A 23,771-nucleotide genomic window follows, 5' to 3' on the forward strand; every position below is an offset into this window, starting at 1 on the left:
GGGGAAAACATGGAATAAGTGATAAACTTAATTTTCTTGGGCTCCAAAATCACTGCGAATGGTGACTGCAGGCATGAAATGAAGAGATATTTTCTTCCTGGAGAAAAAACTATGGAAAAACCTTGACCTTGTATTAAAAAGAAGAAAGATGAGCTTATTAACAAAGGTCTCCTCAGTCACAAACCCCTATCGTTTATCCATTAGTCATGTAAAGGTGTGAGAATTGGAATCTAAAGAAGGCTGAGAGCACGAGAACTGATGCCTTCAAACAGTGATGTTGGAGAAAACTCTTAGGGGTCCCTTGAACTGCCAACAGATCCCGCCAATCAATCCACAAGGAAACCAACCCTGGATATACATCTGAAGCACTCATACTGAAGCTGAAAGTCGAGGATTTTGCTAAACTAATTCAAAGAACCAACTCTGGAAAACACCATGACACTGGGAAAGACTGAGGACAGGAGGAGAAGGTGCTGATAGAGGATGAGATGTTTGGACGGCATCACCAGTTCAATGGACATGTGTTTGAGCAAACTATGGGAAACACTGAAAGAGAGGGAGGCCTGCTGTGATACAGTCACAAAGGGTTGGACATGACTCAATGAATGAACAACAGCAATTAAAATATCTAGAACTACTTCTAGGCTAACAGAGTTTGGCCAGGAGAATGCACTGGTCATAGCAAACACCCTCTTTCAACAACACAAGTGAAGACTCTAACATGAACATCACCAGATGGTCAACACCAAAATCAAATTGATTCTATTCTTCCCAGTCAGAGATGCAGAAGCTCTATACAGTCAGCAAAAACAAGATCAGGAGCTGACTGTGGCTCAGATCATGAACTCCTTATTACCTAATTCAGACTTAAATTCAAGAAAGTAGGGAAAACCAAACTCTGATAGCCTTTTCCCTGCTTTATTCTGTATTAAAGGCTAAATTTGCCTGTTATCACAGGTGTTTCTTGACTTCCTACTTTTGCATTCCAGTCCCTTATAATGAAAAGAATTTCTTTTCGGTTGTTAGTTCTAAAAGGTCTTGTGGTTCTTCATAGAACCATTCAACTTCAGCGTCTTCAGCATTTCTGGCTGGTGCATAGGCTTGGGTTACTGTGATTTTGAATGGTTTGCCTTGGACAAACAGAAATCATTCTGTCGTTTTTGAGATTGCATCCAAGTACTGCATTTTGGACTCTTTTGTTGACCATGATGGCTACTCCATTTCTTCTAAGGGATTCCTGCCCACAGTAGTAGATATCATGGTCATCTGAGTTACATTCACCCATTCCAGTCCATTTTAATTTGCTGATTCCTAGAATGTCGATGATCACTCTTGCCATCTCCTGTTTAACAACTTCCAATTTGCCTTCATTCATGGACCCATATTCCAGGTTTCTATGCAATATTGCTCTTTGATGCATCGGACCTTGCTTCTGTCACCAGTCACATGCACAACTGGGTATTGTTTTTGCATTGGCTCCATGTCTTCATTCTTTCTGGAGTTCTTTCTCCACTCATCTCCAATAGCATATTGGGCACCTACCGACCTGAATAGTACAGGTTTAAAAGAAACTGGTCCTAAGGGCTTATTTACAAACAATGGGATAACCAATTCAACTTCTTCTTCTTCTTTTTTTTTATTAATCTGTTCGTTTTTTTTTCCCCCAGTATATAAAATTGGTTTAGTCACTCTGTTATTCCAGCAATTTGACTGCTTCACATAGTTTGAGACTCTTATTGACAGATATTCCTGTTGTAAATACCCAAATTCCTCCTTTTTTAGTATGTTTAGTAGCAATGGCATCTTATTCATTCTCATTTCAGTAACTAAATCTGCTCTTTTCGTTTTTTAGTTTACCTAATATTCTTTTTACTATCTTTGTTTCATGTTCAATTTTCTGTATTCTTTTTCTATTAACTTAAAACCATACTAATATTTGTTCATTTCCTCTTTCTTCTTTCTGTGAAATTAGATTTTTTTCCCAGCTTTTAAAGAAGGCATTACCTTCTCCCCAGAATTGAAGAGCTTTCTTTTTATGTAACCTTAAATATATGTGGGTTCTTCTTCTGCTGTATCTGATGACTTTCTACATTGGGTTTTCATTTTAAATCACCTTAGAATATGTTCCCATTTCCCGTGTGAGTTATTCTTCGCCTCATTGAGCCCTTCAGAATGTGTTGTTTAATTTTCCATGCATTCAGTTCAGTCGCTCAGTCATGTCCGACTCTTTGTGACCCCATGGATTGCAGCACACCAGGCCTCCCTGTCCATCAAAAACTCCCAGAGTTCACTCAAACTCACATCCATTGAGTCAGTGATGCCATCCAGCCATCTCATCCTCTGTCGTCCCCTTTTCTTTGTGCCCCCAATTTATCTCAGCTTCAGTAGTTTCCAGAGTCAACTCTCGAATGAGATGGCCAAATTACTGGAGTTTCAGCTTTAGCATCATTCCTTCCAAAGAACACCAAGGTCTGATCTCCTTTAAAATGGACTGATTGGACTCCTTGCAGTCTATGGGACTCTCAGGAGTCTTCTCCAATGCCACAGTTCAAAAGTGTCAATTCTTTGGCGCTAAGCTTTCTTCACAGCACAGCTCTCACATCCATACATAACTACTGGAAAAACCACAGTTTTGACTAGACGGTCCTTTGTTGGCAAAGTAATGTTTCTGCTTTTGAATATGCTATCGAGGATGGCCATAACTTTCCTTCCAAGGAGTAAGCGTCTTTTAATTTCATGGCTGCAATCACCATCTGCGGTGATTTTGCAGCACCCTCCCCCCCCCCCCCCGCCCCAAATGAAGTATGACTCTGTTTCCACTGTTTTCCCATCTATTTCCCATGAAGTGATGAAAACCGATGCCATGATCTTAGTTTTCTGAATGTTGGCCTTTAAGTCAACTTTTTGAGGTATGACCTAAATCCAATCCTTTATGATTATATAGTAGAAGTGAGAAATAAATTTAAGGGACTAGATCGGATAGAGTGCATGATGAACTATGGACAGAGGTTTGTGACATTGTACAGGAGACAGGTATCACGACTATCCTCATGGAAAAGAAATGCAAAACAGCACAATAGGTGTCTGTGGAGGCCTTAAAAATAGCTGTGAAAAGAAGAGAAGTGAAAAAGAAAGGAGAAAAGGAGTGATATAAGCATCTGAATGCAGTGTTCTCAAGAGTAGCAAGGAGAGATAAGAAAGCCTTCCTCAGCGATCAATGCAAAGAAATAGAGGAAAGCAAAAGAATGGGAAAGACCATCCCCTCAAGAAAATTAGCAATACTGAAGGAACATTTCATGCAAAGATGGGTTCTATAGAGGACAGAAATTTTACGGACCTAAAAGACTCAGAAAATATTAAGACAAGTGGCAGGAATACAGACTAGAACTGTACAAAATAGATCTTCAAGACCCAGATATTCACGATGGTGTGATCGCTCACCTAGAGCCAGACATCCTGGAATGTCAAGTCAAATGGGCCATAGAAAGAATCACTCCGAATAAAGCTAGTGGAGGTTATGGAATTCTAGCTGAGCTATTACACATCCTGAAAGATGATGCTGTGAAAGTGCTGAACTCAATATGCCAGCAAATTGGAAAACATAGCAGTGGCCATGGGACTGAAAAAGATCGGTTTTCATTCCAACCCCAAAGAAACACAGTGCCCAATAATGCTCAGATTACCACACAATTACACTCATCTCACGTTCTAGTGAAGTAATGCTCAAAGTTCTCCAAGCCAGGTTTCATTAATACATGAACCGTGAACTTCCAGATGTTCAAACTAGTTTTAGAAAATGCAGAGGAACCAGAGATCCAAATGCCAACAATCTTGGATCATTGAAAAAGCAAGAAGGTTCCAGAAAATTAAAAACAAACAAACCAAAAAACACCTATTTCTGCTTTATTGACTATGCCAAAGCTTGGATTGTGTGGATCACTATAAACTGTGGAAGATTCTGAAAGAGATGGAAATACCAGACCACCTGGCCTGCCTCTGGAGAAACCTATATGCAAGTCAGGAAGCAACAATTAGAAATGGACATGGAACAACAGGTGGGTTCCAAATAGAAAGAGGAGGACGTCAAGGTTGTATATTGCCACCCTGCTTATTTGACATGAATGCAGAGTACATCATGAGAAACTCTAGGCTGGAAGAAGCAGAAGCTGGAATCCAGATTGCCAGGAGAAATGTCAATAACCTCAGATATGCAGATAACACCACACTTATGGCAGAAAATGAAGAGGAAGTGTCAAGCCTCTTGATGAAAGTGAAACAGGAAAGTGAAAAACTGGGCTTAAAGCACAACATTCTCCAACGAAGATCATGGCATCTGGTCCCATCACATCATGGGAAATAGATGGGGAAACAGTGGAAACTATGTCAGGCTTTATTTTTGGAGCTCCAGAATCACTGCAGATGGTGATTGTAGCCATGAAATTAAAAGACATTTACTCCTTGGAGGGAAAGCTATGTCCAACTTAGATCTCATTTTAAAAAGCAGAGACATTACTTTGCCAATGAAAGTCCATCTAGTCAAGGCTATGTTTTTTCCAGTGGTCATATATTGATATGAGAGTTGGACTGTGAAGAAAGCTGAGTACCAAAAAATTGATGCTTTTGAACTGTGGTGTTGGAGGAGACTCTTGAGAGTCCCTTGGACTGCAAGCAGATCCCACCAGTCCATCCTTAAGGAGACCAGTCTTGGGTGTTCTTTGGAAAGACTGATGCTAAAGCTGAAATTCCAGTATTTTGGCCACCTCACGTGTAGAGTTGACACATAAAAATCTCTGATGATGGGAGGGATTTGGATCAGGAGGAGAAGGGAACGACAGAGGATGAGATGGCTGGATGGCATCATCGTCTCGATGAACTTATGTTTGCCTGAACTCCAGGAGTTAGTAATGGACAGGGAGGCCTGGTGTGGTGTGATTCATGGGGTGACAAAGATTCGGACACGGGCCTGTGACTGAAATGAAATGAGTAAATTAACTGTTTTGTTGTTGTTGTTGTTGTTGAACATGTCATTGGTAATATATGAAAGGAACAAGTGTAATACATACATACATACCCGTTCAAGTGATATTTCATGTGTTACGTCACTACATTCCTGTCTGACACTCTGTATCACACAGACTGTCACCATAATGTATCCTCAATGCATGGGATTCTCAAGGTGAAAAAGTAGGAATGGGTTGCCATCCTTAGTTCCAGGAGATCTTCCCAACTCAGATCGAACCTGCCTGTCTTATGACCTCTATGTTAGAAGACAGATTCCTTAGTACTAATACTACCTGGGCAACCATTAGCTTATATATGGCTACACATATACATGCATATGTATATGTTGAAAGTTTGGGTATATAATTTTGCTGTCTACAGGTAGCAGTATATATTTTGCAGGAGGTATATAACTGCAGGTATGTCCTTTTGCAGGATCTAATGGTTTGCTAAAAGTGGTTTCACTTACATTCATGTCAGAGAATTATATAATTTCCCTTGTGACTTACCCTTTGAAATATTGGTTCTTTAAGAATATCTTGTATAATTTTTCATACACTGACAAATTTGCAAACACATATCCCATTTTTCAATTTTAGCTTCACATCTTGGTTTTCAGAGAATATACTTGGTATTATGTAAAATACTAAGACTTGTTTTATGCCTTAATGTGAAGCATATTTTTGAGAATATTCCAAAGAAAGTTCAGGTACAATTGAAAATATCACACACACACACACACACACACACACACACACACACACACACACAGTATGTGTTTATATGCCTATTTGAACATATCAGTGTAGGTACATAATTTTAAATATATATATATATTTTTACCCTTCTTTGATCTTGAAGTGTTTTGGGTCATGTTCCTCAGATTTATAGTTTGCTTTCAGTCTCCTGTCTTTTTGGGATTTATACTAAACCTGTATTAGGTATTTTCACATTACTTTAGGTCCTCTGACTCTGATGCTGGGAGGGATTGGAGGCAGGAGGAGAATGGGGTGACAGATGATAAGATGGCTGGATGGCATCACTGACTCGATGAACGTGAGAGATGGTGATGGACAGAGAGGCCTGGCGTGCTGCGATTCATGGGGTCGCAAAGAGTTGGACATGACTGAGCGACTGAATTGAACTGAATTGAACTGATGTCCTATTCAGGCAGAAGCCCACAGTCAACTTCTTTGAGAGTGTAAGAATCTTTCTAGAGACAGTATCTTTCTGAGGTTGTAGAGAATAGAGCACACTGTGAACCAAGAAATTTGCCAGCCATATCAGTAAACAAATGATGCTGCAGGCATCAAGTCATAAGCCCTTGAATCTATCCATAAACGTAAAACCTGGGGGAACTCTTGATGAAATCAGTTTGCCCACTATCAAGTCCTTAGTTACTGCACTTGAAGCTAGTGTGGCCTGAAGAACTGACTTGAGACAGAAAGAATAGATACTAGCCCTAGTTAAGGTGATTGTCAAAGGAATTATTTCAAGGAGCCCAGATTCTTGCATCTACCATAGGTAGAAAATATTTAAATCCATTCACTTGAGGTGTCCAGTTTTTCTTTCGTTAACCATAATATTCAGACATTCTCCATACCTGATCATTGTACCAAAATTTCTGTAAAACTTGGATCCTCCTATCCTTCGTTAGAGCAGTCTTTTTGCGATACTTGAGAAGTCGCTTCTCATGATTAAATCCTTCTTAGAATGAAAGGCTTGATGAAGAAAACATAATTCTCCACTTTTGAACTATGCATTTTTCCCATTAGGTAGCACACATTCTAGAACTGCAATATAAGGGATTCTTGTGCAGCACCTCACTGTTAACCTATGTTTACTAATTCCTACTTCCCAAAGTTTTGAAAGTCAAAGGTCAGCTATTACTTGGGGCTGGTGCACTGGAATGACCCAGAGGGATGGTATGAGGAGGGAGGTGGGAGGAGGGTTCAGGATGGGGAATACATGTATACCTGTGGCGGATTCATTTTGATATATGGCAAAGCCAATACAATATTGTAAACTTAAAAAATAAAATTAAATTTAAAAAATAAAATTAAACTTGAGGGGATTCATGGTTTCATAAACCGGTGACATCAGTTTATGAAAATATATAACCATATATGTTTACTTTACTTTTAGAAAGCCGTTCTTTACTTTTAGAAACAATGGAAAATTAGGGAAGTGAAGGGACACAAGTATAGAGTCTGAATTTATTCTGCCCAACATAGCTCTGCATTTAAGTTTGTCTTTTTTTTTTTTTTTTTGCTTTTTCTTTGCCTATACATACTAAAGCCATCCTGGGTACACATTTTAATTGACATGCAGTGATGCTTTACTTGTCACTAGCACAAATTAGACAAAGACTGATTTTCTTTCCTTACAATGTTGTGTTGGTGTCTGCTGCCCAGCAAAACAAATCAGTTATTAGTAAATACAGGTGAGCCTCCCTTTTGAGCAGTCCTCCAATCTCCCACTTGGGGCTCCTCTCCTACTCCAAAACCAATTCCACTAGAGCACTGCATAGCAATAGCTATCTACTACATACTTGGTATGTCCTTCCTGCACTGTGTCCACAAGTCTGTTTTCCATGACTGCATCTCTTCCTACACTCCAAATGGTTTACTCAGCATCTGTTTTCTGGATTCCACTTAAATGCATTAATATGCACACACATATATTTATTACTTCTTTATTTGGTTGCCACAAACCTCAATCGCTCTGTGTGGAATTCAATTCCATGACCAGGGATCAAACCTGGGACCCCTGCATAGGGATCATGGTGTCTTAGCCACTGGACCAACAGGGCATTCCCCTGTTGTTGTTTTTTTTTAAATGATGGCCATTTGTAATGGTGTGAGGTGATACGTTGTTGTACTTTTGATCTGTGTGCCTTTGTTAAGTTGAGGTTGTTTTTTCTATGTTCAGTTTTTGAAGAGCTTCTATCACAAGCACTTGTTGAATTATTTCAAAAACTTTCACCAGCTATTGAGGTAATCATATGGTTTTAAACCTTGACTATACATTGATATGCAACTATTGAAGAATGTTTCCATATCTTGAATAAACCCCACACTTAATTATGGTGTCCAATCCTTTTACGGTATTGGTGGAATTTTTTGCTCATATTTTGGTAAGGATGTTTGCCTCTGTTCATCTATGAGATATTAGTCTCTAACTTTCTTTTTCTGTGTTATTTCGGAGTTGGTATCAGGGTGATGGTGAACTTGTAAGATGACTTCTGGGTTTTCCGTCCACTCTAGAGTTTTGGAAGCGTTTCAGAAGTGCATGTGCCAGCAGTTCTCTGACTGATTCATAAAATTTCCCTGTGAAGCTTTCTGGAGTTTAAGTTTGCCAACTGGAAATTTTTTCATCACAGTTTCAATCTTAGTGCTTGTAATTGCTCTGTTCATATTTTCTGTTTTGTTTTGTTTTTTTCAGCTAAAAAAAATTTAGCTGAATTTCTTAGTATTTGTCCATGGCTCAAATTCTAAATTTTATTGACTTATAGTTGTTTGCTGTAGTCCCTTATGACTCTTTGTTATTTCTGTTATATCAGTCATAATGTCATCCTTTGTCATGTCAAATTGATGGATTTGTTGTCCTCTTTGTCTTGATAAGTCTGTATCATGATTTGTCTATTTTACTTCTCCTCTCCAAGAGACCCTTTTTAGTGATACTGATTTTGGCTATTTTTTTTATCATTTCTTTTTTTTTTAATTTCTGCTTTGATTTTTATCATTTTTTCCCCTTCTATTCACTTTGGGGAATTTTGCCTGATTTTTCTTCTTTCTCTAAATGCTTTAGATTGTAGGTTATGTTGATTACTTGAGATGTGTAGAATTTATCAACTTCACTCTTTTACTGCTTTAGCATGCTCCATAACTTTTGGATAATCATGTTTTTAATATTATTTTCTTCTAAGATTTTTCTTTCATTTTCTCTCACATTTCATGAGTGATCTCTTGGCCATGTACAGTTGTATTTATTCATCTACATGGATTCATGTTTCTCACAGTCCTCACCTGCAAATTCTGCTATGTAAATCATAACGTTGTGGTTAAAAAAAAAAGATTAATACCATTACCACTATCTCAAATTTATCAAGGCTTGATTTGAGATCCATTTTGTGATATATCTTGAAGATATTTTATTTTCACTTAAGAAAAAATGTGTATTCTGCTCTGCTTCAGTGAAATGTACTATACGTATCAATTAACTTTGTCTGGTCTCGTGTGCCTTTGAACACTTGTGTTTCATTTTAAACTTTATTTCTAAATTGGAGGATAGTTTCTTTCCAGTGTTGTGTTGGCTTCTGCTGTACAACAGTGTGTATTAGCATATAGGAGGCCAAAGTCTTTTTTTGTGTGTGTGTTGTTGATTGTCTGTTACTTATTCATTTTTCTAGTCCCTATAGAAATGTTTATCGTCTTTTCCCCATTCCATTTCTAGAATGTTTTATCACCTTTACTACCACAACATCCAAGTTATTTTCAAGGAGCTTGCCTACTTTTTCTTTCATTATGTTTTGAGTTTTTACCACATTCCTTTGCCTACAACATATTTCTCTGACTTCACATTTCCCTACTGCGTTCCTCATCATTTCTTCCCAAACTTCTGCGTAATAGTTATTGCTCCTCGTCTCCACTCCAAGTTGATAAAATTAGTTGAGTGTCTAGTGTGGGCTTTGCAGTTGGAGAGACTGACAACTATGTTCTTGAATCTGCAGTTGAGTCTTCCGTCTCTAATGGTGATACCATATCTGTTCATGTCATTTGTAGATGTCTATAGAATTAGTCTGACATTAGGCAGTCTATTTGCTGAAGATTGGTTGCGTTTTTCTGTCTTGCTTGTTGTGTAGTGTGAGGCATCAGCCCTGGGTTGTGTAGGCAGTTGGGTGCAGTACATCTGAGATTAAGAAAGAGGCCTTCAACGAGACTGTCACCAGTTAATAATCAGTGTAGACAGGAATTCTCTAGTGTCCCATGATCCTGGTCTCAGTGTGAAAGGTTGTAATGGAATGCAAAGAGCTGGGATTCTTGGCCTCCAGAGGAGAGGAATTCAATCTGGGGCCAGAGATAAGGCTGGATCACTCAGAGCTTTGTATAATAAAATTTTATTAAAATATCAATGAGATAGAGAAAACTTCTCATATAGGCATCAGGATGGGGCAGAAAGAGTACCCTCCTGCTAGTCTTCAGCTGGATATTATATAGTCACTAGTAGTCTGTTAATGAAAGAAAGGAATGTTTTAAAACTCAGAGTGGTACCAGGCCCCCTCACACATAAGATGCATTTTGGGATAATCTTGGCGTCAGATGATTCATCCCGGGCCATAAAATGATTGTCTTGAAGAAGGATAGATTACCATACAAATGATTCATTTGCATAGATTAGGGAAATACTATCTGAGTATGACATACTGGTTTGTCAAGTAGGTTCTGAGCCATTAGGAGGAACTGACTTAAGAACAGAGTTTGGGGTAAAAGCATAGTACATTAGCATAGTTTAAGACAAACATTTCCATAAGAAAAATGCATTGGTTATCTCAAGGTTTGAGAATAGTTAACTTCAGATGAAACCAGGTGTCATTCTGGCAATATAACATTTTAAGAGAAACCTCCTTTTAAATTTGTATAAAGACAGAAAAAAAAAATATTGCTAGTTTGTTTCCTCCTGCTACTTAAGAGAGATAAAAATGTCTGATACTTTCAGGCCAAATCCTTCATTTGGAGACCCCAGCCTTCCTGCCTGTTACCCTCTCAGATGATGACAGCAGAAAATATCAGGCCCAACTTATGCCCAGAGAACTACAATACCATAGTGATAGATTGAGGAGATTAAAAAAGTAACATAGATAAATGGTAAATAAATAAGTAAAAGGTGCCACAAGCAATAAACACTACAGAGAAGACAACAGATTCATAATGAGAGCCAATCAAGTAAATCTCAAGGCAAAAAACACCACCAGAGTAGAGTGCCAACTGAAAAATAAAGAAAGCAAATCTGACAAGAAGAGCAGGACAGCCCCCACAGAATAACAGAAAACCACAGTTAATATAGAAATGCATACCCATGTTAAAGAATGAAGTGATGCAACAGCAACTAAAGGCACAGAAAATAGGAAACCAAAGTAAAAGTAGAAATAGCTATACAAAAAATAAAAATATAGTTGAAATAATCTTCAAGATCAAATCAATGTGTAGTAACAAAGAAGCATACAACTGAGAAAAATAGTGCACAAACAACACAACAATTCAATGCATCAAAAGAATAATACATATTTCCTTGTGTCTCATGTGTGAGTGTCCTAGTGCTCAACATGGGCCAGAGGACAATTACACCTCTTTGGGAAGTTCTCCAAAGATGGAGAGAACTGGATTCTGGATATCTCTAAGGGCACCTCAGACTCAAAACTGCTATAATTCCTGTGCGTTCTTATAGCTGCCTGAGCCTGGGCATTTTTTTTTTTTTTTTTTTGACCTCTTCTCAGCTTTGGATGTAATCCGTAGACACAGGGTCTGCATCATTAATCCTGTGTATTTAATCTGCAGCATGCACAACTGGATGGAAGATTCATAATCCTCTTTCTTAATGGCTCTGTCCCTGGGCCTCAGGTGTAAATTTCATCCTTGCTCACATGTGGTCACCAAATGTGTCTGACTTGAGACACTTGTGGTGCACTGGGGTCTGCCATGATGAGCACAGAAGGTTAAGGTACAGCTGCTTGGAATTCTGGAAACATGGTGGTGCTAGTTATGAATAGGAGCCAGCAGCCATAGGCAGAAGAGGTTTTGCCTGAATGGGATCCTTTTCTAGCCTGTGTTTGCAGGAGCATGAGTGGTACTTCTGCTGGTCTTTCTCTATTGCCTTATAGTAGGTGTTAACAGGTGGGAAGGTGAGGCACTACCAAGGTATCTCTGCCTCCTGAGTGTGACACAGTACAGTTGCTTTGGCAGTTTGGGAATTCTCAAAAGGTATTCCCTGCTACACAATGACTCGTACCTGCTCCATCAGGCCACTTCCACATAGTCAACAGCAGTCCTCTCCCAGGATCCCTCTAAATCCCTTCTTAATTCCTTTTCACTCAGGTATGTCTGGAACCCACATGGGACACTCTGGTGAGCAGGGCATTCTGCTATTTGATGCTGTGGGAGAACTATTGTCCTTGCAGAAGTATTATTTGTGAACCATTTATTGAGAGAGTTGCATTTCACATCTGCCTACATTTCTGCCTTCTTGGAACTTCACAGTTTTTCCTGGAAAGCTCAATTATTATTTTTTCCTTGACAGAAAAACATGAAACATTAGTTGCCATGAATCAATCTGTTTGATGGGACATTGCTTACGTACACACGTAACTGGTACTACTTTGACTTTCAATATGCAATCAAGCATATTGTGTTGTCTTTTTTTCTTTCCCCCTTGGAAATTTCTCTTAATGAGGAATTGTCATCAGCATGAAGAAATGCAGAACTTTCCACATAAAATATAATAGCAAAATTGGGCTCAAAAAGGCAGCACTTGAATATCTCTAGCTATTTTTTGAACGTTCCTGACATTTTCCCAGCGTACAAATGTCTAACTTCAGATCTCAAAGCGCAATTCCATTCAGTAGATATCAAAGGTGAGACTTCCATGGGCATAATTTAATTATTGTATAATAAGATGGCAAGTTCATAGGAAATTACCAGTTGGTACTTGACTACTTGAAAAAAGAGAGAAAACGACAGCAATGACCAAAAAATAAAATTGAAAAAAAAAAACAAAACAGGAATGTGTAGTTAATTATTTAATTATAAGAGGTACACATGAATTGATGTTTGTATCACAGAATAAGCAAGGAGATAGCATACAATCATCTATATCTGCTTAACTGTCTCTGCTAATGACTTGGACACTGTGGATCACACACAAACCAAAAAAAGAAAGAAAGAAAGAGAGAAACATAATTTTGTAAAATTCTTAGAGATAAGAATACAAGAATACCTTATATGTCTCCTGGGAATCGTGTATGCTAGTAAAGGTGCAGCAGTTAGAATTGGACAGGGGACAATGAACTAATTCAAAATTGGGAAAGGAACAAGTCAAAGCTATATATTGTTGTCCTGATTATTTAACTTCTGTGCAGAGAACACCATGAAAAAATAAAAATCTAGATGAATCTCAAGTTAGAAACCGAATTTATGTGGGAGATATGAATAACCTTAGTTATCCCAGTGACAACACCAAAATGACAGAAGAAATATAATAATTAAGGCGCCTCTTGATGAAAGTATTATCTGTTTCAAATATAGACATCTGAAATGAGATAGTCCTACATAAAAGATGAAATTCTCAGTTTCACATATGAAAACCTAGATAAAGATTTCAGGGTGTGAAACATGAAATTCTCCATTATTCACATATACAAATCTGGAGAAAGATTTTCCAACGTAAAGTACGAATTCTCTGTACATCATACATGAATGTACGGACACGAAATATTCTGCAGAAAATGTGGAATTTTTTTACATTAGAGTTATGAAAATATGGATGCAGATTCTTTGACAGGAAATACAAAAATGTCTGTTTCACATATCCACACATGGTCACATGAAACATGAATTTTTTCATATTTGTCATTTGAAAATATTTGTGAGGTCTTTCCTTCATGAAATATTGAATACTGTCTATTTCACATTTGAAAAACCTGTGTTAATTTTCCTACAAGAAATATAGAATTTTCCCACAGATTTTCATGCTTGGGCTCTGAAATTCTCTATCTTTTCATCAAGAATGTTTGGAAGGTATTCTGATATGAGATTCGGAATTCTGTGTATTTCCCATTTGACAATCTGGGGAGAAATGTTCTCATATGAAATATGAATTCTCAATTGTTCACATGTGAAACATTTTCCAGATTTGTACACATGAAAGAGAATTTCCCGTCATTCAGAAATTAAGATCTGAGCTAAACCGCAAACATCAAACAGCTATATTCATGTATATCCTGAATACCATATAGAGTTTTCTGTATTTCTTTGATAAAAATCTGGGTGAAGATTTCCCTATAAGAAATAGGGAATAATATATTTTACACATGTAAAATCAAAACCCTTATGATTAGACAGTGGAATTGATAAATAGATGCAGGGGATTCTATCTGACAGATGAGTGCCTGAAGACCTATGGATGGTGGTTAGTGATATCGTATAGGAAAAAGTGATCAAGACCATCCACATGAAAAAGAAATGAAAAATGGTAAAGTTACGAGGCCTCACAAAGAGCTTAGAAGAGGAGCGAAGCTAAACAAAAAGGGGAAAAAGAAAACAATAACCCTGTATCAGATCAGATCAGATCAGTCACTCAGTCGTGTCCGACTCTTTGTGACCCCATGAATTGCAGCATGGCAGGCCTCTCTGTCCATCACCAATTCCCGGAGTTCACTGAGAGGAGACAGCAAAAGAGACACAGATGTATATAACTGTCTTTTGGACTCTGTAGGAGAGGGAGAGGGTGCGATGATTTGGGAGAATGGCATTGAAACATGTATAATATCATATATGAAATGAGTCATCAGTCCAGGTTCCATGCACAATACTGGATGCTTGGGGCTGGTGCACTGGGATGACCCAGAGGGATGGTATGGGGATGGAGGAGGGAGGAGGTTTCAGGATGGGGAACACATGTATACCTGTGGAAGATTCATTTTGATATATGGCAAAACTAATATGATATTGTAAAATTTAAAAATAAAATAAAATAAAGCAAACCTTAGAGGGAAAAATGAACATTCACAGTGTTGTGTAACTATTGACACTATTTCTGGAATGTTTTCATCATTCTTCCTGCCAGCCATGTTAAAGGACAATTTTGCAACACCTATAAATGTTTTTATTTTATTTTAAAATGCAAAATATTTTGATTCATTGTTTTAATCAATTTGGAACATGTGTTCAAATAGAAAATAAATGTTAACTGCTTCCTCTCAATCTGTATTTATATAATAATAAATCTGGATAGCACATGAAAAGAAAAGAAAATTATACACATTTGGATGAAGATCCCCAAAGAATTGCAAGGAGAGGTAAAACCACCCTCAGTTATCAATGTCAATAAATAAAGCAAATCAATAGAATTGGAAAGTCTACTGATCTCTTCAAGAAAATCACAGATACCAAGGGAAAATGTCATGCAATCATGGGCACAATAAAGGACAGAAATGGTATGGATGTAGCCAAAACAGAAACTATTAAGAAGAGGTGGGAAGAATACATGGATGAAATGTGCACAAAAGATCTTCATGACCCAGTTAAGCACGATGGTGTGATCGCTCACCTGAGGACCCGATGTCCTGGAATGTGAAGTCTAGTGGGACTTAGGAAGCATAACGACAAACAAAGCTTGTGGAGGTGATGGAATTCAGTTGAGATATTTCAAATTCTAAAAGATGATGATATGAATGTGCTGCCCTCCATATGCCAGCAAATTTGGGAGACTCAGCAGTGGCCAGAGGACTGGAAATGGTCAGTTTTCATTCCAACCACAAAGAAAGGCAATCCAAAGAATGTCCAAACTACCACTTAATTGCACATGTCTGACACACTTGCCCAGAACTGCTCAGAATTCCCCAAGCCAGGCTTCAACAGAATGTGAACCATGAGCTCCCAGATGTTCAAGCTGGATTTATAAAGGGCAGAGGAACCCGAGATTCAATTGTCAACACCCGTTGGGTCGTCCAAAAGGCAAGAGAACTCCAGGAAAGCAGCTACTCTTATTTGACTATGCCAAAGACTTTGACTGACACAACAAAACAACACACAAACAAAAAGTCACATCAAAACGTGGAATATTCTTCCAAACATCGGAATACATGCCTCCTGAGAATTCTTACATCCATGTAAATAAAATAAATATTTATCAACTTGGAAAATTTTCTCAGTCAATAGGAAAGGTGAATTATGATAGTAGTGCAGGTTATAGAATGTTGTTGAGTAATGTGTAGAGCATTTGATTGGTTATTACATTTCTTTATTGATAATTCAGTAAGCACTTAAAATGTGTCATTTTCAGGCTCTATGTTTCAGCTGTTGTGAAAGATACATAAAGAGGGTAGACCCAAAACACATTAAAGATATCTGTACTCTCCTTTGTAGGAGGGCAAACAGTAGTTCCTTCCAACCGCAAGAAATAGTTGAGACAAAGTTGTTAGAAGGGGCTTAGCATAAGGTAAGGTAAGGTTAGGTAAGTCACTTCAGTTGTGTTTGACTCTAGGTGACCCCATAGACGGCAGCCCAACAGGCCCCCACATCCCTGGGATTCTCCAGGCAAGAACACTGGAGTGGGTTGCCATTTTCTTCTCCAATGCATGAAAGTGAAAAGTGAAAGTGAAGTCGCTGAGTCGTGTCCGACTCTTAGCGACCCCATGGACTGCAGCCTACCTGGCTCCTCTGACCATAGGATTTTCCAGGCAAGAGTACTGGAGCGTGGTGTCATTGCCCTCTCCGAGGGCTTAGCATGACTGAAAATAATTTGTGATTGTAGCTTCAGAAGAGAAAGATAATGAAATGACTAAGGAAAACAGATATCATGTCTTCCAAGAACTTTGTAACCATGCTGATGTGCTGCAGTAATGACCAGGAATTTATTCTGTCTCTATGGGGACAGATAAGCAACATCTAAACATGCATTTGAAATTATAGGGTGGAATCTTGGTGTCAGGAAATAGAGACATGGCTTAAGGACAGCAGTGCAAAAATGACCCTATAGAATACCACTTGTAAAGTACATAACTTGTGCTGACCATGGGCCAGTCACTGATTATATCATGCTATCTTTTCTATCACAGTGATGGTATAATTGTGATCATGATTTTGGGTGTACTACAATATCTATATTTTCAGGGACAAAATTAATTTCTATAATGAAAACAATCTGCTGTCTAATCTTTAAGACTCTACCAGTAACTAATAGAATATAATATGTGAATGTGCTGAAGATCATACTGTGTATTTTTATTTATCTAATTTTATTTGCATCTCTTTCTTCACCCATACCATCCTAATTTAGACACCCCTTCATTTCAGCAGGGATGATTTCAGAAATCACTTTACATCCATTACCTCTTTTCCCTTGCTTCTCATTTTCTTGCTTACAAATATTATATCAGGTGTCATTTACCTAGGATGCATAACGAATGCTTTCTTGAACTGAAGAGTTTGGAATACCATGCAGTAAAATAGTAAACCAATGAACTAAAGCCTCATTTTCTCTTCTTTGTTTAAAAATTGAAAATGAAACTATGAAGATGAACATGTAAATTTATTGTTCAAATACAGGAATGGTAGGTATTTGTTGACATCTCCCAAAGTAACGTTCAATCTTCCTTAGGCTCCATAATCTGACACGTATTTGATAGGTCAGTTTTAATTAGCATGGTTTCCATATAATGATGATTGTTGATGAGTTGACTTGAAAGAGAGGAAGCAGATGTGTAAGTGCTTGTTGGCACTGAGAACCACGAGTTGCCTGTCTCTTGCAGGTTAGGAAAAGGATTGTCATGGCCTGACATATCGCTATGCCTGACTGGAAATTTAGAAGGCTCCACCATCAGTCCAGAATAAGTGCTCTGTAATGGGGATACAATGTGGTTCTGAGAAGTAGATGTAGTTGTAGTAGCAAAGTCCTCAATGGGGCCATTTACTTGAGTGTAGCTGCTATGTGAATGCCAATTAAAAATGCTCAACTTTTTTAAAACAGCAGGTTGATTTACCAAAATCTGTTCTGTTTGTCTAACCGATATTGGTGATGGGTGGTTAGGTAAGTCACATGGAGATAGGGCATTTGTATTAGTGACAATCTGGATGGTATGAGGCTTTTGTATGAAAGGCACAGGTAAACGTGTGGAGGCTGAAAATGCGCTCTCTCTACTAATTTCTGGAATAAATTCAGAGTTACGATCATCTTCGTTGACACTTGCTTTAACATGCTTCTTGTTATCTTGCACTAATGAAGATATTTGAGACACATTATTAATCCCAACTCTTCTTTGCACTCTTAATAAAAGTTGAGGATGACCTCTTTTGAAATTTGGATTATAGTAGGTCTGTAACTAAAATCAAAGGATTACATTATTTAGTTTCTTTATAAACCAAGGTAAAACTGACAAGCAAAGCTAAGTTATAAAAATGTATTCCTTTAATGAAACCAACTAAATAGCATCAAATAAAACACCTCCATTAGTAGTTTAACAGGTAACATGTTAGAAAGAATATGATCCTCAATGAAAAATATATTTTATATATACAGTAAATACCACTTTAAGTTGCTTCAGGACTTATATCTGGTTTCACAGTGCTAGGAAAGTTTGTCAAACATCCAATATTTTAACATATCCAGCTGTTCTCAACTTCAAAAAATAAAACTTTTTAACGATTTGTTAGCTCAAGTTTAAATTCGGTTTTAGCTACATATGTAAATGTGCTTTCTAGGTCACATGATTTCATCTTACATATTGCCAATAAGTGAAAATGTTGGAATACCTTACTCAAAAGAGAGATGTTGTTTTCTTCTTCCAGAAAGACAGGTAGTGAAGCAGATCTTTGAAAAGTTTGTCGCTTTTTACTAAATCCATAAAGGTTAAGCTGTCGAATTAAACTCTTCATACTCTTGGTTTCAAATATTCTGAAAGGTGCCTTTCTTTCCAAGACTTCTTTCTTCAAGATCCCCCTTCATCCAACTCTTTTTGATTGTTCATTGTTTCTGAAATATTCCCCTTCACTGCCTCATGTTGGAATATTACACTTTGGTCATATTTTCTTGTATCTTGAAGTGTAATCCTGTGTCATAAAATCATCCTTCTAATGTATACAGTTCTTTGATTTTTAGTGCACTTTCAAGTTTGTTCACTTTTTACTACTATCTACTTCCAGAACGTCTTCATCAGCCCACGAAGAAATCTACACCTTCTAGCTCTCACTCTCCTTTCCTTCCTCTCAAGCCTGGCAACTGCTAATATTCTTTTTGATTCTATGTGGTTTCCTATTATTGGCCTTGCATATAAAGAGAATCATGCTCTGTGTGTGTGTGTGCTTCCTGTTAGGTTTATTTTCTTCAGTAAAATATTTTCAAGTTTCATCCATGTTGTTACATGTGTTAGAATTTTGTTTCATTATGTGGCGGAATAGCATTTCATGTTATGGATATAATACACTTTGGCGATCCATTTTTCAGAAGGATGAACACTGGCTTGTTTCTACTTTTCAGCTGATATGACTAATGACACTATAAACATTCCTGTCAATCCCTTTCAAGACAGCCCTCATTACCAAATATCAGCTTTTTCCCATTCTCCAGCCACATATCATCCAAGGACATTTCACTGATTTTGTGACTTCATCACATTGTCTAAATAGTGTACTCTTTTCTGAATTATGTTTATTTTATTTATTTAAGATTTTTTTTAGTACATTAAAGGTCACAGAAATAAAATCAATGATTGCTTTGTATTCCCTAAACTATATGGTACTAGTATTTGTAAAGGTAGTGGTTTCTAAATATTTATTATTATGCATTTTTCACTATCAAATGAAGACCAGAGAATAATTGCAAGGATAAAAACATACTTGCTTTGGGAATTTTTCTATGTATATAGATCATATGAGTGAAGATGTCTCATTTTAAAAATTGTCCAAGGTGATGATTATTTTTTTTTTTTGCATTTCTTTTTTTATTTATTTTACTTTTTAACTTTAAAATATTGTATTGGTTTTGCCATATATCAACATGAATCTGCCACAGGTAAATCAACAGAGATCTATTATTTTTCTTAAAATAATTTGTTTACTATTTTTATATTAGTTATGTACAAAATTGGAAAAAAAAACATATCTTGGATGTTAAAAAAAAAAAAAAAAAGAGTTCTTCGTGGACCACTACATGTGCCTCTCTCATCCCACCAAATAGATTCAAACTGATCACTTTCAACTATATTCCAAAGTTTTTGTGGAAAGGTGAGTGAAAGAAAATTAGTCACCTCATCTGTTTCAGATACAGAATATTTGTAGCATGGCCTTTTTATCACAAGATCCTCAGACAAAGCCTGAAAAGCATATTCTTCAATCATAGATCTCAAAACTGAGTCCCTAGTAAGTGTATAATCATACAAAGATCTAATGAAGGTTTCTGAATCAGTTGATTCATCCTTAGGAGGCCCATCTTGAATTTCTGAAGGTATATGTGCCATCTCAGAGAAATCTTTCTTCAGATCCTTTTCTCATTTGTCTGATTTTACTGACCACTACTTCAAAAATTGCTTGGCTGGCCAACAGAGAGAAACTCTCTAGACCATCGCAGAGGTCCTCAAAGTCAAAAGGCTGTGACATCACAAAATCACTTGTCTCCTAGCAATCAAAGGGTAGCTGTGACATCACAAAATCACTGGTCTCCTAGCCATTGAAAGGTGATGTTCAGCTAGGGTTTACTTCAGCATCAACTTAAAAATACAGCCTGCTTACAGAAATAGTAACCAAAACCATGAAGCATGCAAAATCTCATTCCTAAAGAATTTTTACACAGAAAAATCACATCAATAAATCTACTTGGTTTCTGAAATAAAAGTGATTTATCACCCTTCTATACACACATTTTTCATATTCAGTACTGTTACCCAAGCAAAATTGGTCTACTGGCCTCTGCAATAAAATCTTTTAACTGTCTGGTTTCAACTACTCTGTGGTCTCTGTACTTAACTTTCAGCCTGGCTGGGGCTTTGGCATCTCTAAAACTGTTCATAGGATAATGCTCAGGATGTTATTGATGGCCCTTGAGGAGGAACTAAAGACCCTTGAATTTGACTAATGGCTAAATCATTATTATTCTCTATCACTTGGTTATTATCCTTAGATTCTGTCTTTTCTAGCCTCACTGTTTAAAATTACTTTTTTTTATTGTTTTGTGTGTATTTTATTTTATTATTTTTTATTTGATTTTTTAAGTTTACAATATTGTACTGGTTTTGCCATACATCAACATGAATCCGCCACAAGTATACATGTGTTCCCCATCCTGAAACCTCCTCCCTCCTCCCTCCCCATACCATCCCTCTGGGTCGTCCCAGCACACCAGCCCCAAACATCCAGTATCGCGCATCGAACCTGAACTGGTGACTCGTTCATACGTGATATTATACATGCTTCAATGTCATTCTACCAAATCATCTCACCCTCTACCTCTCCCAAGAGTCCAAAAGACTGTTCTATACATCAGTGTCTCTTTTGCTGTCTCATATACAGAGTTATTGTTACCATCTTTTAAATTCCATATATATGTGTTAGTATACTGTATTGGTGTTTTTCTTTCTGGCTTACTTCACTCTGTATAATAGGTTCCGGTTTCATCCACCTCATTAGAACTGATTGAAATTTATTCTTTTTAATGGCTGAGTAACACTCCATTGTATATATGCACCACAGCTTTCTCATTCATTCATCTGCTGATGGACATCTAGGTTGCTTCCATGTCCTGGCTACTAGAAACAGTGCTGCGATGAACATTGGGGTACACGTGTCTCTTTCAATTCTGGTTTTCTCAGTGTGTATGCCCAGCAGTGGGATTGCTGGATTATAAGGCAGTTCTATTTCCAGTTTTTTAAGGAATCTCCACACTGTTCTCCATAGTGGCTGTACTACTTTGCATTCCCAGCAACAGTGTAAGAGGGTTCCCTTTTCTCCACATCCTCTCCAACATTGATTGCTTGTGGACTTTTGGATCGCACCCATTCTGACTGGTGTGAAATTGAACACCAGGAGGTCTACAATCTCCTACCTCTTTCTCTTGGTTTTCATACTTTTCAGTCTTAAGAAGGGACTGCTTAGAACACGAAAGGAAATAAAGTGTTGGACTTAGAACTCAATCATAAATGTGACAGAAAATCTCAGTTGCAGGTTCGATGTCTTTTTCAGGTTTTCCAGCTCTTGGAGTGTTTCAATCAGCAACAACTTTGGCTATTTCCTGTTGAGATGGAGCCTGGAGTTGGAAATAATTCTGAAATCTAAGCTTGGCATCAATATTTTCTCTTATGAAAATATACTTCTATATTTTATATATGATATATATGTATATATAAGTCTATATCTGTCTATTTTTGTCAAAACTGGACAAAAATTTGAAAATTGGTAGATCTTTATTAAAAGCAGAAAGGTGAGTGATATAAAAGAGTCCTCATATTTTACATTCAGCCAAGAAAACATATTTTGAAGTATTTCCGCTTACATATATTCAACAACCGAGTCGACTTTTTAATCATTCTTCATTTGGGTTTTAATTTTTTTCCATTTCTATTAAATCTAACAGGAGTTAAAAGCCATTGCACCTTTTTTATACACACACTCATACACACAGGTGTATATATGTCAAAATATAATTTTATGCAACACTATTTAGGTGGCCAAACTCATTGCTTGCTCCCAAGATCTTAAATAAACTGTTTGGGAAGCCTTACATTACTTAATAATTTTCTGGCTGAACAATTCAGATCCTGTTGCTGAAAAGCTCTCCTTTAATCTCGCTCATCTTCCACAATTCTTTCTGTAATAAGAGGTAGGGCTCATACTTATGGGGACACCTTGAACGCATAAAATCACAACTCTCATTTACTTAGATATATTGTTCAAAGAACGCTGTTGCTCTCCTCACATTGGACACAATTTTATTTTATTTATTTTCAATATAAATATATGTATTTTAATTGGAGTCTAATTGCTTTACAATATTGTACTGGTTTTGCCATACATAAATATGAATCTGCCACAGGTATACATGTGTGCCACCTCCCTCCTCATATCATCCCTCCTGGTTATCCCAGTGCACCAGCCCCAAGCATCCTGTATCATGCATTGAACCTGGACTGCCAGTTTGGTGACCTATGTTATTATACATGTGTCAGTGCCATTCTCCCAAATCATACCACCCTAGCCGTCTCCCAGAGCTCAAAAGACTGTTTTATACATCTGTGTCTTTTTTGCATTCTCGCATACATGGTTATCATTATCATCTTTCTAAATTCCACATATATGTGTTAGTTTATTCTATTGGTGTTTTTCTTTCTGGCTAACTTCATTCTGTATAATAGGCTCCAGTTTCATCCACCCCATTAGAACTGACTGAAATGTATTCCTTTTAATGGCTGAGTAATACTCCATTATGTATATATCCCACAGCTTTCTTATCCATTCATCCACTAATGGACATCTAGGTTGCTTCCATGTCCTGGCTATTAGAAACAGTGCTGTGATGAACATCGGGGTACACATGTCTCTTTCAATTCTGGTTTCCTTGGTGTGTATGCACAGCAGTGGGATTGTTGGGTCTTATGGCAGTTCTATTTGAAGGTTGTTTGTTTGTTTGTTTGTTTTTTAAGAATCTAAACAGTGTTCTCCATAGTGGCTGTACTAGTTTGCATTCCCACCAACAGTGTAAGAGGGTTCCTTTTTCTCCACACCTTATCCAGCATTTATTGCTTGTAGACTTTTGGAGCACAACCAATCTGACTGGCATGAAAAGGTACCTCATTGTGGTTTTGATTTTTATTTCTCTGATAATGAATGATGTTGAGCATCTTTTCATGTGTTTGTTAGCTATCTGTATGTCTTCTTTGAAGAAATGTCTGTTTAGTTCTTTGGCCAATTTTTTCATTGAGTCGTTTATTTTCCTGGAATTGAGCTTCAGGAGTTGCTTGTATATTTTTGACATTAATTCTTTGTCAGTTGCTTCAGTTCAGTTCAGTT

This window comes from Bos taurus, chromosome Y (assembly GCF_002263795.3).
Source record: "Bos taurus isolate L1 Dominette 01449 registration number 42190680 breed Hereford chromosome Y, ARS-UCD2.0, whole genome shotgun sequence".
In the NCBI taxonomy this organism is placed as follows: Eukaryota; Metazoa; Chordata; class Mammalia; order Artiodactyla; family Bovidae; genus Bos; species Bos taurus.